At 57.7% G+C, this 12,726-nt stretch overlaps 1 protein-coding gene across 8 annotated transcripts in view; it reads right to left on the bottom strand.

Annotated features, from left to right (window-relative positions):
* The window catches only part of HIVEP3 (HIVEP zinc finger 3), a 487,717-nt gene that overhangs the window by 33,174 nt on the left and 441,817 nt on the right, over positions 1-12,726 (bottom strand). The gene's annotated exons all lie outside the window — the stretch shown is intronic.

The raw sequence follows: 12,726 nt of genomic DNA, 5'->3' as shown, positions 1-12,726 counted from the left end.
GGCTTTTCCTTCTGCTCTACTGATAGTGTCTTTTGATGAACCAAAGTTTTAAATTTTGATGAATTCCAAATTTACCTAATTTTTCTTTTGCTGTCTGTGTCTTATACAAAAAAAAAAAAAATCATTGCCAGATCCAGTACCATGAACTTTCCCCCTTACGTTTTCTTCTAGCAGTTTTATAGTTTTAGGACTAACTTTAGCTCTTTGGTCTATTTTGAGTGAACCTTTGAATATGGTATAAGATAAGGGCCCCATTTTCCCAACACTATTTGTTGAAAAGACTTCCTTTTCCTGTTGAAAGATCTGTGTACCCTTGTTGGAAATCATTTGACCGTACACGTGAGGGTTTGTTTCTGGGCTGTCTGTTATCTTCCATTGATGTACACATCTGTCTTTATGCCAACACCATACTGTTTTGATCATTGTAGTTTTGTGGTAAGTTTTGAAATTAGGAAGTGTGACACCTGCCACTTTGTTGTTCTTTTGAAAGACTGGCTACAACAGTTGACACCCAACACATATTTGATAAATGAAAAAATACTCCCTCTATTGCACCTGTGTCATATATTAGGTGTTGGGGACCAAGACCAATCAGGTTAGGTCTCTGCTGTTAAAAGAATGACAGCCTGGGAGGAGGAAACTGGACAAACTGGCAAACAGCAGCACCTTTGGGGCAGAAGGCACATGGGCTCAGAGGGGATGTGGAAGTGGGTGGGTAGGGTCTGGTGGGTGTTGGTGTGGAGAGAGATCAGAGCAGGTTCCCACAGGAGGGGGAAGCTGTGCTGGGCTTTGAACGTCTCAGGTGGAGAATGGGCACGGGCCCAGCAAGCAGAGGGACAGTGTATATGATGGCCCCGCGGAGTGAAGGGCAGGTGCTGGCAGCCATTGTCCTGGGGTGGCTGAGGCTGGGGAGGTGGGTGGTGATGCTGCACACCCGGCCTAGTGGGTCTCCAGTGCAGAGGGGCAGCCCCCAGCGCCTGATTGCTCTGTCAGTTGCAGAAGGCACCCGATGGAAGGAAATGACAAAAGGATCTTTTTAAATGGGAGCTCCAGGGTCTGGCTTTGCCACTGGGGGAAGATCAGGAGCAAGAGCTTGGCGAGGCACAGTGAGAGGTAGCTCAAGCCAGGGCCCTCCACTTTCCACCGCACATCACTCGGTAGGCGCCGTTACTGGTCCTGATCTGCAGAAGCCGTAGCCGCGTGACACCAAGGCGCAGGGGCTCGTGCAGGAAGCAGTGAGCACAGAGCGGGGGCTGAACCTAGGCAGGCTGGCACGGAGGCCCTGGCGCCTGTTCTCCTGGGCTTCCACTTTTTCCTACGTGAAAGGGGAGGGCTGGCCTATCAGGTCCCTGACTCCCACTCACAATTCCTCAGGAGGAAGGGGCTGGTGCGCCATGACTGGGGAGTGGGTGGGATGCTGTGAGTAAGTGCAGGCCTGTGCTGGATGGTCAGGCTCGTCTGAGGGTCCTGCTGGGACCCCAGCCACTGCCTCACCCCTGGCCCTCCTGCCTCTAGGGCCTCCCTCCCATCCAGGCGTCTCACATTGCCCTGGAGAGAAGAGGGAGAGGCTGGTCCCACTACTTCTGCCGGCCCTGGCCCAATGCCAGGGAGCCTGTGGCGGGGGGAGTGGCCTGCTGCTTTCAGTGCACTGTCCCTGGCTCTGGGGAGGACAGAAGCCTCAGTCCACCACAGGACAGTGAGCAGACCAAAGCCACACTGGCCCCAGGAGGGGGAACGAGGAGAGCCAGGGCTTCCACGCATCCCTACTCTGCTCTACCCTGCAGCAGCCACACCCAGCCAGGACCCTGCAGAAGCCCTGGCCCGGTGGGGGCCACGGCTGGGCTGATCCATGTCACTGCTGCCTCCTGCCAGCCCCAGGGGGAGCTCCCGGATCCCTGCTCAGACCATGGACAGCTGCTCCTCAGGGGAAGCTTTATCTCTGGTCCAGACCCATTCAAGTCATCGCTTTCCCTCTACCCACCCTCTTAACTCACGCACGTCCCCTGCTGCCCTCCTCACTGCAGGGGTCACCGCGGTGGGCGGACAAACCGGAGCCCACAACGCACCACCCCGCATAAGCTGCAACTTCAGGAGAACCACGGCTCTTATGGTCTGGTCCTGAGTTCGCCAGCTGGGCGGCCCCAGACACCTCCGAGGGGACCTTGGGGAGACAGGGATACGCGTGCCTCCGCCGCCAGATCTGCTGACAATCTGCGGCTCCAGGAAGCTGCTTCCTCTCTCCACCAGGGGATGGCTGGCTGCCCTCCCCATGGTGCTAGCCTGTGCTCGTCCTGGCTCCCTCTGCCTCTCCCTACCCCAACCCCTGCCGCCGTTGTCCCCCCCCCCCCCGCCCCAGCCTCTAAAGATTCTGCCCTGAACTTGGAGCTGACAGCCTCAGCACTGCAGACAAGCCTCCCTCTCCCTCCAGGCCCCTGCCAGCTGCCTCCCCTCCTTGCCGCCTTCCCTGGGGAAGCAAGGGAGGTGGCCTGCCTGCCCTTGGCGCTGGTCTCTGGAAACCCTGCCCGGCCCCCTGGCTGGCCGCCTCTGGTCAGTCTGCCAGCCGCACTCACCAGAGGGTCACAGGGCCCTGCTCACGCCTGGCTTCTCTCTGGCTGCCTGAGGCTCACTTTGGCTCTTGGGTCTGTCCCCGTCGGCTGTCACCATGTTCCTGGGAAACTGCCTGCCGGCACGCCTGTCCCACGTTGGCCCACTCCAAGCCCCGTCTGTCTCCTGCTGGCTGCAGTGCCCGGTACTCACCTCTTTCTCCCAACCTCCTGCCAGCTGGGCCTGTCCATCTTGGGTCTGTGAGCCACCCATGGTGACAGGTGACACCCGTCCACAGCACAGATCCAAATTTCTGCCTGCAGTTCAGGCCTCACTTCCTCCTTTGGCCTCTGCTGACCATTTGCCCAGAAATCCGCCTGACAGGCTCCCGCCAGCCTCTGTTCTTTTGTAACAATTCTCTCAGTTCCTGGCTTCCCTCCTTCCCTTTCTTCTAAGGCATTCTGATGATCTGTCATTGTCAAGTTTTTATTTTGAAACAAGCACAAATATGCAGAAAAGCTGGAAGCAGAAGGTAGGCAGTCTTCCTTTCTGAACCGGGTGAGAGCAGCTCCCCCGGCTGCCCCACCGCCCCGACTCCTCCAGTGTGTGTTTCGGACAGCCACGGCCAGCCGGGCCTCCCCCTCCCACACCGGCTCAGGCTCTAACTTCCCACGCGTGGTCCTGTCCTGCACAGGGGCCTTCTTCAACCTGACTGGGTCATGAAGCCCCCGACGACCCCCCAGGTTATGTCTCTGCTGTGGCTGACCACAGCACTTTCAGTTTTCCCACTGGAGGCCCCCACCATGCTGCCTCCCTGCCATAATGTAGCCAGATAGCACGTGAAACACGCATTCCTTCCTTCCTTCTTCCTGTCAAGGGGGCCCAGAGGCTGACTTCCATCTTCACCCTGCTGTGTTGAGGCCTCCCCAGGCCACGGTTCCCTGACAGGCAGAATGACGGTGTCTGGGGACCCCGTCAGGACAGCGACAGCGGCCGACTCTCAGGGTGCACCTGCTACGTGCCAAGCACAGCAGAGGTGCTCCGTCCTCACACACCCCCTCTGAGCGTAAGTCCTGGTGTCTCCGTATTACAGATGAGGAAGCTGATACCTAACTTACGGCAGGCCAGCTGGCCACCCTGAGCCATGCAGGATGCCCACACAGCAGGTCTGGCTCAGCGTTCACACTCTGCTCTATGTGTGTGTAGAAGCAGGGAGACAGAGGAGCTGAGTCTTCACTCGAAGAGGGCAATCAAGTCAGTACACGCGGATCATCCGTGGTGGGCTAAGAGGTCAGCCAACACGCACTACGCACAGCACACACAGACGTCGGCTCCTGTAATCCCCAACAGCAGAGAAGCGGGTGCCATTATTAGTCCTCTTTTCCGAATGAAAAGACCAAACTACCGAGAGGTTAAGGGGCTTTCTAATCAATGGCAGAGCCGGGATTTGAACCCAGGTCTGGCTGATGCCAAAGCCGTTCCTGTGTCACCTCCTGCCATACTGTGACAATGAGACACAGCCGTGCAGGCAGAGAGGATGGGGTGAGTGAGCAGCCTCTGGGCGTGTGATCCACCCTCCCTCACTCCCTCATTCCTTCCCTTCCTCCTCCCCTTCTCCCACTTCCGTCCCCTCCTGCCTCCTCTTTTTAAATTTTTTTTTTTGTATAATAAATTCACAAGGAAGAGGAGAATGGGAAAGGAGACAGACAATAAACTCTTGGAAGCTGCAAGAGATGAATGGGGGCGAGGCTTCACCCGCCTGAGTACAGGCAGTCCCAGTGGGCAGGAGGGAGAGCTGACAGACAGCCACGGCCAGAGCACAATTGGGCTGATTGGCGGGAAGTCTCGTCAGTCACTTCTCAACTCCAGTGGCCCAGGGGATCACCCCTCCCCGACCCCAGAGTGGGTTTGTAGTCTCCTCTGCTAAGGGGGAAGCTGAGGGCACCTGAGGAGGGCGTCAGGCATGGCGGGGGGCAGGATGAGGGGGAGGAAGAGGACACGCACAGCCCTCCCGCCTCCTCCTGTCCCTCTCCGGGCTTCCCAGAGTAGGAGGAGGGAGACTGGCTGCTTGCCCCATGGGAGAGAGGCGGGATGAGGCCAGCGTCCTCCCAGGAGCCCAGCCGGATGCCCCGGGTCAGGAGCACAGGCCAGCACTCAGCTGGACCCTGTCCTGGCCCGGAGGAGGCTGTGCCTGTCCCTGTGCAGCTGCCCCAGACCTACTCCCCAGGAACCAAAGGCAGGGCCTGCACTGGAAACAGATCCCCCTTTAAGTAAAGCTCAGCAGGTTGCCAGGAGGTCCTCGCTGGCTCTGGCCCCAGCGTGCTCAGACACTCGGGATGCGGACGACCAGTACGGCCTCTCCCTTTCCATTCCCAGCCCCCTGTTCCCCTCCCATGGCTTGGGTCTGCAGTGGGCGTTCCCCGGAAGTCCCTGGAGGAGTCAGGAGGAAGCTGGCCGGTATGGAGAGCCTTCCTGGCTGGGCTGCACCTGATATCTTACCTAGGGAGAATCTATGCAAAGCAGTAACTCCCCCCAGAACCTCAGTGGTTTCCTGAGAAGAGAAATTCCTCCCGCAGCTTTCAAAACAGGCATTCACAAGTCTCTCAGTGGCAGACGACTGAGTCCACGGGTGCCTGGGACGCTAAAATGAGGCGTGGGCTGAGGTTTAGAGACCCCGCCCTGCTTCCCACCCCCAACCAGGGGCTCTGCTGGCATCACAATAGCACCTTCCTCTCCTCTCGTCCCCCTTCTCATCAGTGCACCTGCCCTACATCTCCGCTCCCACACTCGGCCCCTCCCTCCCCAGCATCATGGCCTATCCCTGGCTAGAAGTCATTCCTCGCAGTGCGCACGCATGCACAGCGCTCTCTTGGTTCAAACACAACCTGCTCAGCCTCACAGCCCCTCCTGGGATCCCCTCCCCCCTTTTCCACTGCAGCTGAGGTTTACATGTGCTGCCAGCACTCCTCATTCCAGCCTGTGCCATGCAGATTCTGTTGCCATGGAAACAGCTGCCAGCAAGGTCACCGGTGACCCCCCTCCCCCCAGAGGGGGTGCTCTCCCACTGTCCTGGGCTGCGCTCCCTCCTTGCACACGCTCTGTTCTTGGCTCTTCTAGGACTTTAGCCTTGGCTGAGGCTCCTCCTCCTGCTGCTCTGGTCATTTTTGCTAACCTGTTTGCAGCTCTCCACGTGACCCCATTTAGTCCCAGAGCCCTGGATCACATCTCTGTGCTGACAGCTCCTGCACATGTATTTCTTCCTCCAGCCTGGCCTCTGGGTGCTGGGCCCGTACTATCCAGTTGCCAAATGCCTCCTGAGCACGTCCACTTGGAGGTACGGCTGGCATCTCACAACGAGCATGCCCACCAAGCTGGACCTCCCTTTGCCCTCATGTGTCTCCCACTTCCCTCCGCCCCATCCCCATCTCAGTAAACAGCACCGCCAGCCAGCAGCCATTACTGAGGCCAGAAACATGGAGTCATCTTGATTCATGCTTCTCTGCCCCACCTTCATACTCAACGCAGAGTCCCGTAGCTCCACTCCTAGGCTTTACCGCCACCCTGAGGTCCCTGGGCCTGGAGTGCCCAATACCAGCGCTGTGTAGGACCACCTGGCCATGACCTTCTCACCTGCATCCTCACTGTCTCCCTCTCACTGTCCGATCACCACCACCTTCCAAATGCCAGGGTCGTGCTCCCTAGCAGAGATGGAGCAACAAGATTTGGGGGCACAGAACAGAAGAGGATAAAGTCCATGTATGCTGGTGACTTTATAAACTGCATAAAGTTTACAAACTTTATCTAAAAAATGTAATAAACTTGTTTTATAAACTTTATAAAGTCACTCCAGCCTGCTCTGTACTTCCCGGGAGAAAAAGAGACCAGGGCATGGGGGATCAAGAAGAAGGCAGGGCCCTGAGGGTCTGGACTCACCAGGGAGAAGAGCAAACACCCACCCAGAGCTGGAATCCAGGGCCAATCTTACAGCAGAAAGGGCTCTGCTCAGAGCTGGCAATGGCCTGGGAGCTGGCAGCCCAGAGCCAGCGCTTTCTGCCCTCACAGGTTCGGTTTCCATCTTTAACACCTGCAGGGCAGAACAGTCAGCAGGCAAGCACCCCTGGCTCCCAGTGGAGGTGCCTGCCCCGCAGCAGAGGTCACCTGACTTTTCCTGTCCCAGACCAAGCCTCAGTCCAGGCTGACGGACGAGTGCTGTCTAGATGGCTTAGTGTGACCCTGACCGTGTGCTTGCTCCTTCCAGAGACCTGGAACCTCTCTCCTGCCCTAGATTCCAAGAGCTACCGAGTCCAGCGACCTGGCCCACCTGCAAGGTCTCAGCCAGTCTTGACCCCATGGGAGGATTCCTTCATGTAATGAATACTCTCCAGCACCACCTATGGGCCAGGCACAACTCAGCACTGAGGATACAAGTGAAATGCAAGTCTGGCCCTAGCGGAGAAAACGGAATTGCACTTGTAAATGCAAGGAGAAAAACCAAGCAGGAAAGGGAAGGGAAGGGAAGGGGACAGGAGACGCCAGAGGAGGGTGCAAGTTCATGCTGGTGTCCCTGGGAGGGCCTTGGGCCTCTCTGGAAAAAGTGCTCCAGGCAGAGGGCGCAGCTGATGCCGAGACCCTGAGGCAGAAGCAGAGAGATGGCGGGGGCACAGGCCGCATGGCAGAGCCGGTGCGCAGAGGCCAGGGGGCAGATGGGTCAGCACACGCCCCAGGCCAGGAGGGCTGAGCACACACTCAGTGGGAGGGGAAGCAGGAGATGACAGGAGGACACTACTCCGATGCTCCAGGTGACAGCTGGTGGTGGCTTCACCCAGGAGGTGGGGAGAGACAGGCAGATTCTGGATACGGATTCAAGGTCAAGCTGACCGTTTGCAAACGGATGTGAGACAGAGTGGTTCTGGGCCTGAGCATCAGGAAAAATAGAATTTCATCTTGCTTAAGTGAAGGAGAAATTTGCTTTTCTCCTTCAAAAGATCTCCGCCCCATCCCCGCCTGCAACATAAAAGACCCCTAAAGAGACATTTAGAGAATGCAACAAGGGACACAGTCCATCCGCTTGTGTGATCCATTTCACAACCCCTACAGCACCAACCCAGTAGGAGTAAGGAGCCCCTGTTTACCTGAGCAGTTTATTCTTTGCACCTACAAAGGCTCTGGCTAATCACTACCGACTGAGTTCAGAGTTTAATCAATGTGCTCCCAATAAATACACCAAGAGGACACATATTCCCAAAGACAAAAATCCAACCTCCTCCTGAGTCTGGAGTTCACAGTCAGATGGGATGAGGCAAAGCAGACATTTTGACTGAAACATATGCTATATACCTCAGTGCTCCGAAGTTCTAAAAGATAGGGCTACAGGAAAAGTCACTTAGAAAAGGAAATGACTGGGGCCGGCACCGCGGCTCACTTGGCTAATCCTCCACCTGCGGCGCCAGCATCCTCTATGGGCACTGGGTTCTAGTCCCGGCTGCTCCTCTCCCAGTCCAGCTCTCTGCTGTGGCCTGGGAGGGCAGTGGAGGATGGCCCAAGTGCTTGGGCCCCTCCATGGGAGACCGGGAGGAAGCACCTGGCTCCTGGCTTCGGATCGGCGTGCACCAGCCATAGCAGCCATTTTGGGGGTGAACCAACGGAAGGAAGACTTTTCTCTATGTCTCTCTCTCCCACTGTCTAACTCTGCCTGTCTAATAAGAAAAAAAGGAAATTACCTTTTAGGGGCTGGTGTTGTGGTGCAGTGGGTGAAGCGGCCGCGTGCGGTGCCAGCATTCCACATTGGAAGACCAGTTTGAGTCCCAGCTGCTCCTCTTCTGACCCGGCTCCCTGCCAATGTGCTTGGGAAAGCAGCAGGGGATGGGCCAAGTGCCTGGGGCCCTGATGCCCACATGGGATACCTGGATGGAGCTCCAGGCTCCCGGTGTTAACCTGGACCAGCTCGGGCCATTGCAGCCACTTGGGGAAGTGAACTAGCAAATGGAAAATCTCTCCTCTCTCTCTCTCTCTGCCTTTCAAAGTAAATAAATAAATCTTTAAAAAGGAAAATGATCCTTCAGATTAAAAAATTAGATTCTCTTCAAGCTACTCTTCGATGGAATGCACATGTGCACCCCATGTGTACATGGACACGCACACACACACACATACGTGCTTGAAGTACACACATCACGAAGCAGGCTGCAGGGGCTACTCTGCACGGACTCTGAAGCCCTGAGTAACAGCAAAGTGAGCTCAGAGGAGTGAAAACATGTGTGATGGCATCGTGCGGCTGATCAAAGTGCAACCCTTCAGGGCGGACCATGCTGAATCAGGAGGACTTGAAAGTAATTTCTTTAACGACCGTCAGGACTTGTGGGCCACAGCGGTTCTCCTGTCCCTGTTGTGCTATGCACCAAGGGTGGCCCATCTCGTGTTCAGGGGGACTCCCAAGATGTGGGGCTCAGGGGAAGTGCTCATGCAGACTGGCCTCTGGGGGCTGGCCATCAGCCTGTGGCTGGTGGCCAGGTCACCTGGGCAGTGAGTTTTAGAGGCACAGAAGGGGCACCGGGATGAGCTCTGCAGGGCCCTGATGGCTCGCGATCAGGAGGTGATGAGAAAGTGGGGTCAGGTGAGGACAAGGACAGACAATATCCTGGAAACCACAGGCCGAGGTGCTGTGGGGTGGGCATGGGGCGTCAGCTATGACAAATGCTGCCGGCTGGCCAGAATGTGGGCAAGTGAGGGCTGACCACTGATTTCTGTGAGGCCAAGTCACTGCTGACCTCAGTAAGGGCAGCTTCAGAGACATGAGGAGCTCAAAGGCCTGCAGGGGTGGCTCGGGGAGAGGGAGGGGGGAGACGGGGGGAGAGCAGCAGAGGCATCTGTCATGCCACTTTTCCTTAAAGGCATCAGAAAATCCTGGTGCGAGGAGCCTAGTGTTTTTCAGGTGGGCACCGTCAGTTCTGGTGTTTGTGAGCTGGCCCAGTGGCCCAGGAGACCCACTGAGGCTGTGGGGGAGGCACCAGGAAGGTGAGGAGGGGTGGGACCCCATGCCCTCCCTTTGGGGCATTGATGGCTCCCCTTGGTGCAGCACCTGCAAGGTCTGGCAGACTCCTCCTGCCGAGGGCCGGATGGCTGGGTGGAGGGGTCAGTTCCATGCCCATGAGTCATTCCACACCACCCTTCCTACCCCGGCCGACACCCAGCTTCTGTTCCATGGCCAGGCACTACAGCTTCAAGTGGAGGCTGGAGTTCTCCTCTAAGCCTGAGCCCCGCTGCCCCCTGCCCATGGCCACCTTTCTGAGCACCCCCACCCCAGATGGATCTGGCCTCCCTGGGCCTCACCCCCGAGCCCCTTCAGACCCGAGCTCTCAGGAGCAGGCAGCTCCCCTCAGACCCCATCCATCTCTCCCACAACAGCCCGCTGGGCTGGGGCTGCGGCTCTCCTTGCAGGAAGTGAGCTTTCTCATCAGGCCAGCGTGGTCCTGACTCTCAGGGAACAGCGTAACTCTGCAGAAGTGAGGACCCATTGCTCCATGGGACAGCCCTTCTGCACAGCCACAGCGGATGCACGGGTGCGGGGTGAGCCAGCCCACGCCGGGTCCACGCCTGATGGAAACTCCCAGGAGGCTGCCAGGAAACAGGCTGGGATCTGGTATGGATGTGAAGGGGACGAAGACGGGGCCGTGTGCTGGGAAATCAACACAACCAACGGCGGTGGTGGGTAGTGTGTACAACGCATCAAGCTAGGGCAAAAGTCGAGAAGGGACTGAGGGGTCTGGTGGGGGCACAGGAGGGGACTTTAGTTCCAGCGTCAGTCAAGACAGAGCAGGGAGGGGTCTGGGAGGCTCACCAGAGGAGAGGGCTGAGTGCTGGCTTTCGCAGCTGGGAACGACTGGAAACAGGCAGTGCAGGGCCAGGCAGGCAGAGGCACGTGAGGGACAACAGGAGTGGTCACACGCTGGAGCCCGCGGTGTCAGGACTCTCAACTGGACCCTGTAGGCAGGGCAGCCAAAGAAGGCCGTGCCAAGACACAGCATGGCGAGAAGCAGGTTTAGAGGCTGAAGGGTGCCCTGGCTGGGACCATGCTGAGTCAGGGACTACTTGCTGCAGACGGCAGGGTTCAGGGACAAGCAGCAGCAGAAGGAGAAGGTGTCTACAGGAATCCTCAGGCTCTGAGTGCCAGCACCGGCTGGGGTGCCATCTGAGGCCTGGCTGTGGGAGGAAATGCTGTGGGTGGGAAGTGGCGGGCACGGCCAGCACGTGCCGAGTTGGAGGTGCTGTTGGGCCTCCCAGGAGGCATCAAAAGCAAGGCTCTGCCGCTCAGGAACAAGGACCTGGCTGGAGACCCAGGTGTCCGGTTCCTGGGCTGTGATGGGGATTGACGCCCAGGAGATGGATGGTGTCAGCAAGGCAGGGTGCTCACAGCAAGAAGAAATGGGTCGCACGGGTCAGGCACACGAGTTACCATCACGCTGACATGGCTGGCCACTGTCCTCTCCTCTCCACCTGTCCGAGTCTCGCCCGCCCTTCCAGGCCTGGCCTCGCCCACTCCGGGCAGCCCTCCCTGCTGTGAGTGTCTCAGCCCGGTCGTCCACCCTCAGCACCGAGGCCTGTGTTGCAGCCTCGGCACAGACCGCACGCTCCTCTCAAGGCAGGATGGAGGTTTGCCCTGCTTTGCGTCATTGTATCTTCTGGCACAAAGAAGCTCAGAAGGCACTGATTCAATGGATTCTCCTTGATGAGCTGATTAGTTAATGGATCGATGGCTGTAACAGAAGTCAGGAAAAAGTCCAAGGAGAGCTTCACTGGTGAGAAACAGGCTCCGTGGTGTTGCCCCACACAGCACATCCTTCCTGATGATCACCGTGAACCAGCTCTGTGTGTGCAACACCGCGGGCCACGACTATTAGTGTTACCCCCACCAGAGCAGTCACCATCACGGCTTCTACCAACGACCTGGGGTTCTCCTGAGCACGAGGGAGGATTGCCCTTCCAACTCCCACGGGGACAGGTGAGGCCGGGGACTTGCTCTGGCCAATGAGATGTGAGCAGGAGCTTCAGGGTGGAGGGTGTAAGTAACAAGGCACAACTGGCTACTTCTCCTTCTGCCCCTCTTGGCCAAACTGGCTGGGATTCTCAGGGGCTCCAGTGGACAGAGCCACATTGCAGAACCTTCTCAAACGCGTATGGAGGTGAGAGATGGATGTGTGTCATGTCAATAAAAGGAAACAAGAAGAACTGAGTCTAAGGCAAAACCCTGCAGTGACGTCAGCTGGTGGTGTTGGGGGCTGCCTTGCTGACTTTGAGGTGGGACAAGTGCTCGGATAATTGGTCAGGTATCCCTAGACTCATGCAAGAAATTTGAGGTACCCTCAGGTAAATGACAACTCAAGACACCCTCCCCTCCCCACCACATTTCCAAATACTCTTGGGGGCAAGGGGTGATACTAGGCCCAAGAGAGCCAGGCAGCAGAGGGACCACAGATGTGAGAGTGGGGGCCTCAGATGGGACAGCTGGGCCCTGCGGCATAGACCCCAACGTGCTGAAGGGGACGCAGTAAGGTGAGGGTGTGAGGAGGCTATGCCCAAGGCGGCGGGTCAGAGCGCGAGTCTTCCAGATGGAGACCGCGGAGACAATGGGCTGGGCTCGCTCGGCAGGTGAACTGCAGCCTTCCCAGGAGGCCCCCCAGGCTGCTCTGACAACCCTGCAGGTGTTATTGCCCCCTTTCTCAGATGAGGACACAGAGTTGGGAGTGGGGGCTGGGCTAAGGTGGAACGGAGGAGGTGGGGACAAGGCAGGAGGAAGTGGGGGTGGCTGTGCGGCTGCGGGGAGAGGAATAGGGCACTTGGGGGCTGCCTCGGGGCCTCTAGACTGGAGGCCCCTCCTCTTCTCACACATGTGGCACACGAGGCCGAGGGGGCCAGCTTCCCACCCACCGTCCACCAGCCAACACCCTGCAAGCTCCAAGACCGAGGCCGTCCCTGAGACAGGAGGGAAGCGGGGGAAGGAGCAATCCTGGGTCTGGATCCAAAAGACCAACGGAATGAAAGCACAGAGACACACGAGGGCGCTGTAGGCAAACAGCAAGAGCAGACAGGGTCGTCCCCAAGGGAGAGAGGCGAGCATTCTCAAAACCAGAGCCCAGTGTCGCCTGGCAAACAGGCCGCTGTGGGTATTTTGGGCAGTGCATGCCT

Source organism: Oryctolagus cuniculus, chromosome 7 (assembly GCF_051225735.1).
Source record: "Oryctolagus cuniculus isolate XC-2025 breed Fujian yellow rabbit chromosome 7, ASM5122573v1, whole genome shotgun sequence".
NCBI lineage: Eukaryota > Metazoa > Chordata > Mammalia > Lagomorpha > Leporidae > Oryctolagus > Oryctolagus cuniculus.
This window is presented reverse-complemented; position numbering and strand designations above follow the sequence as displayed.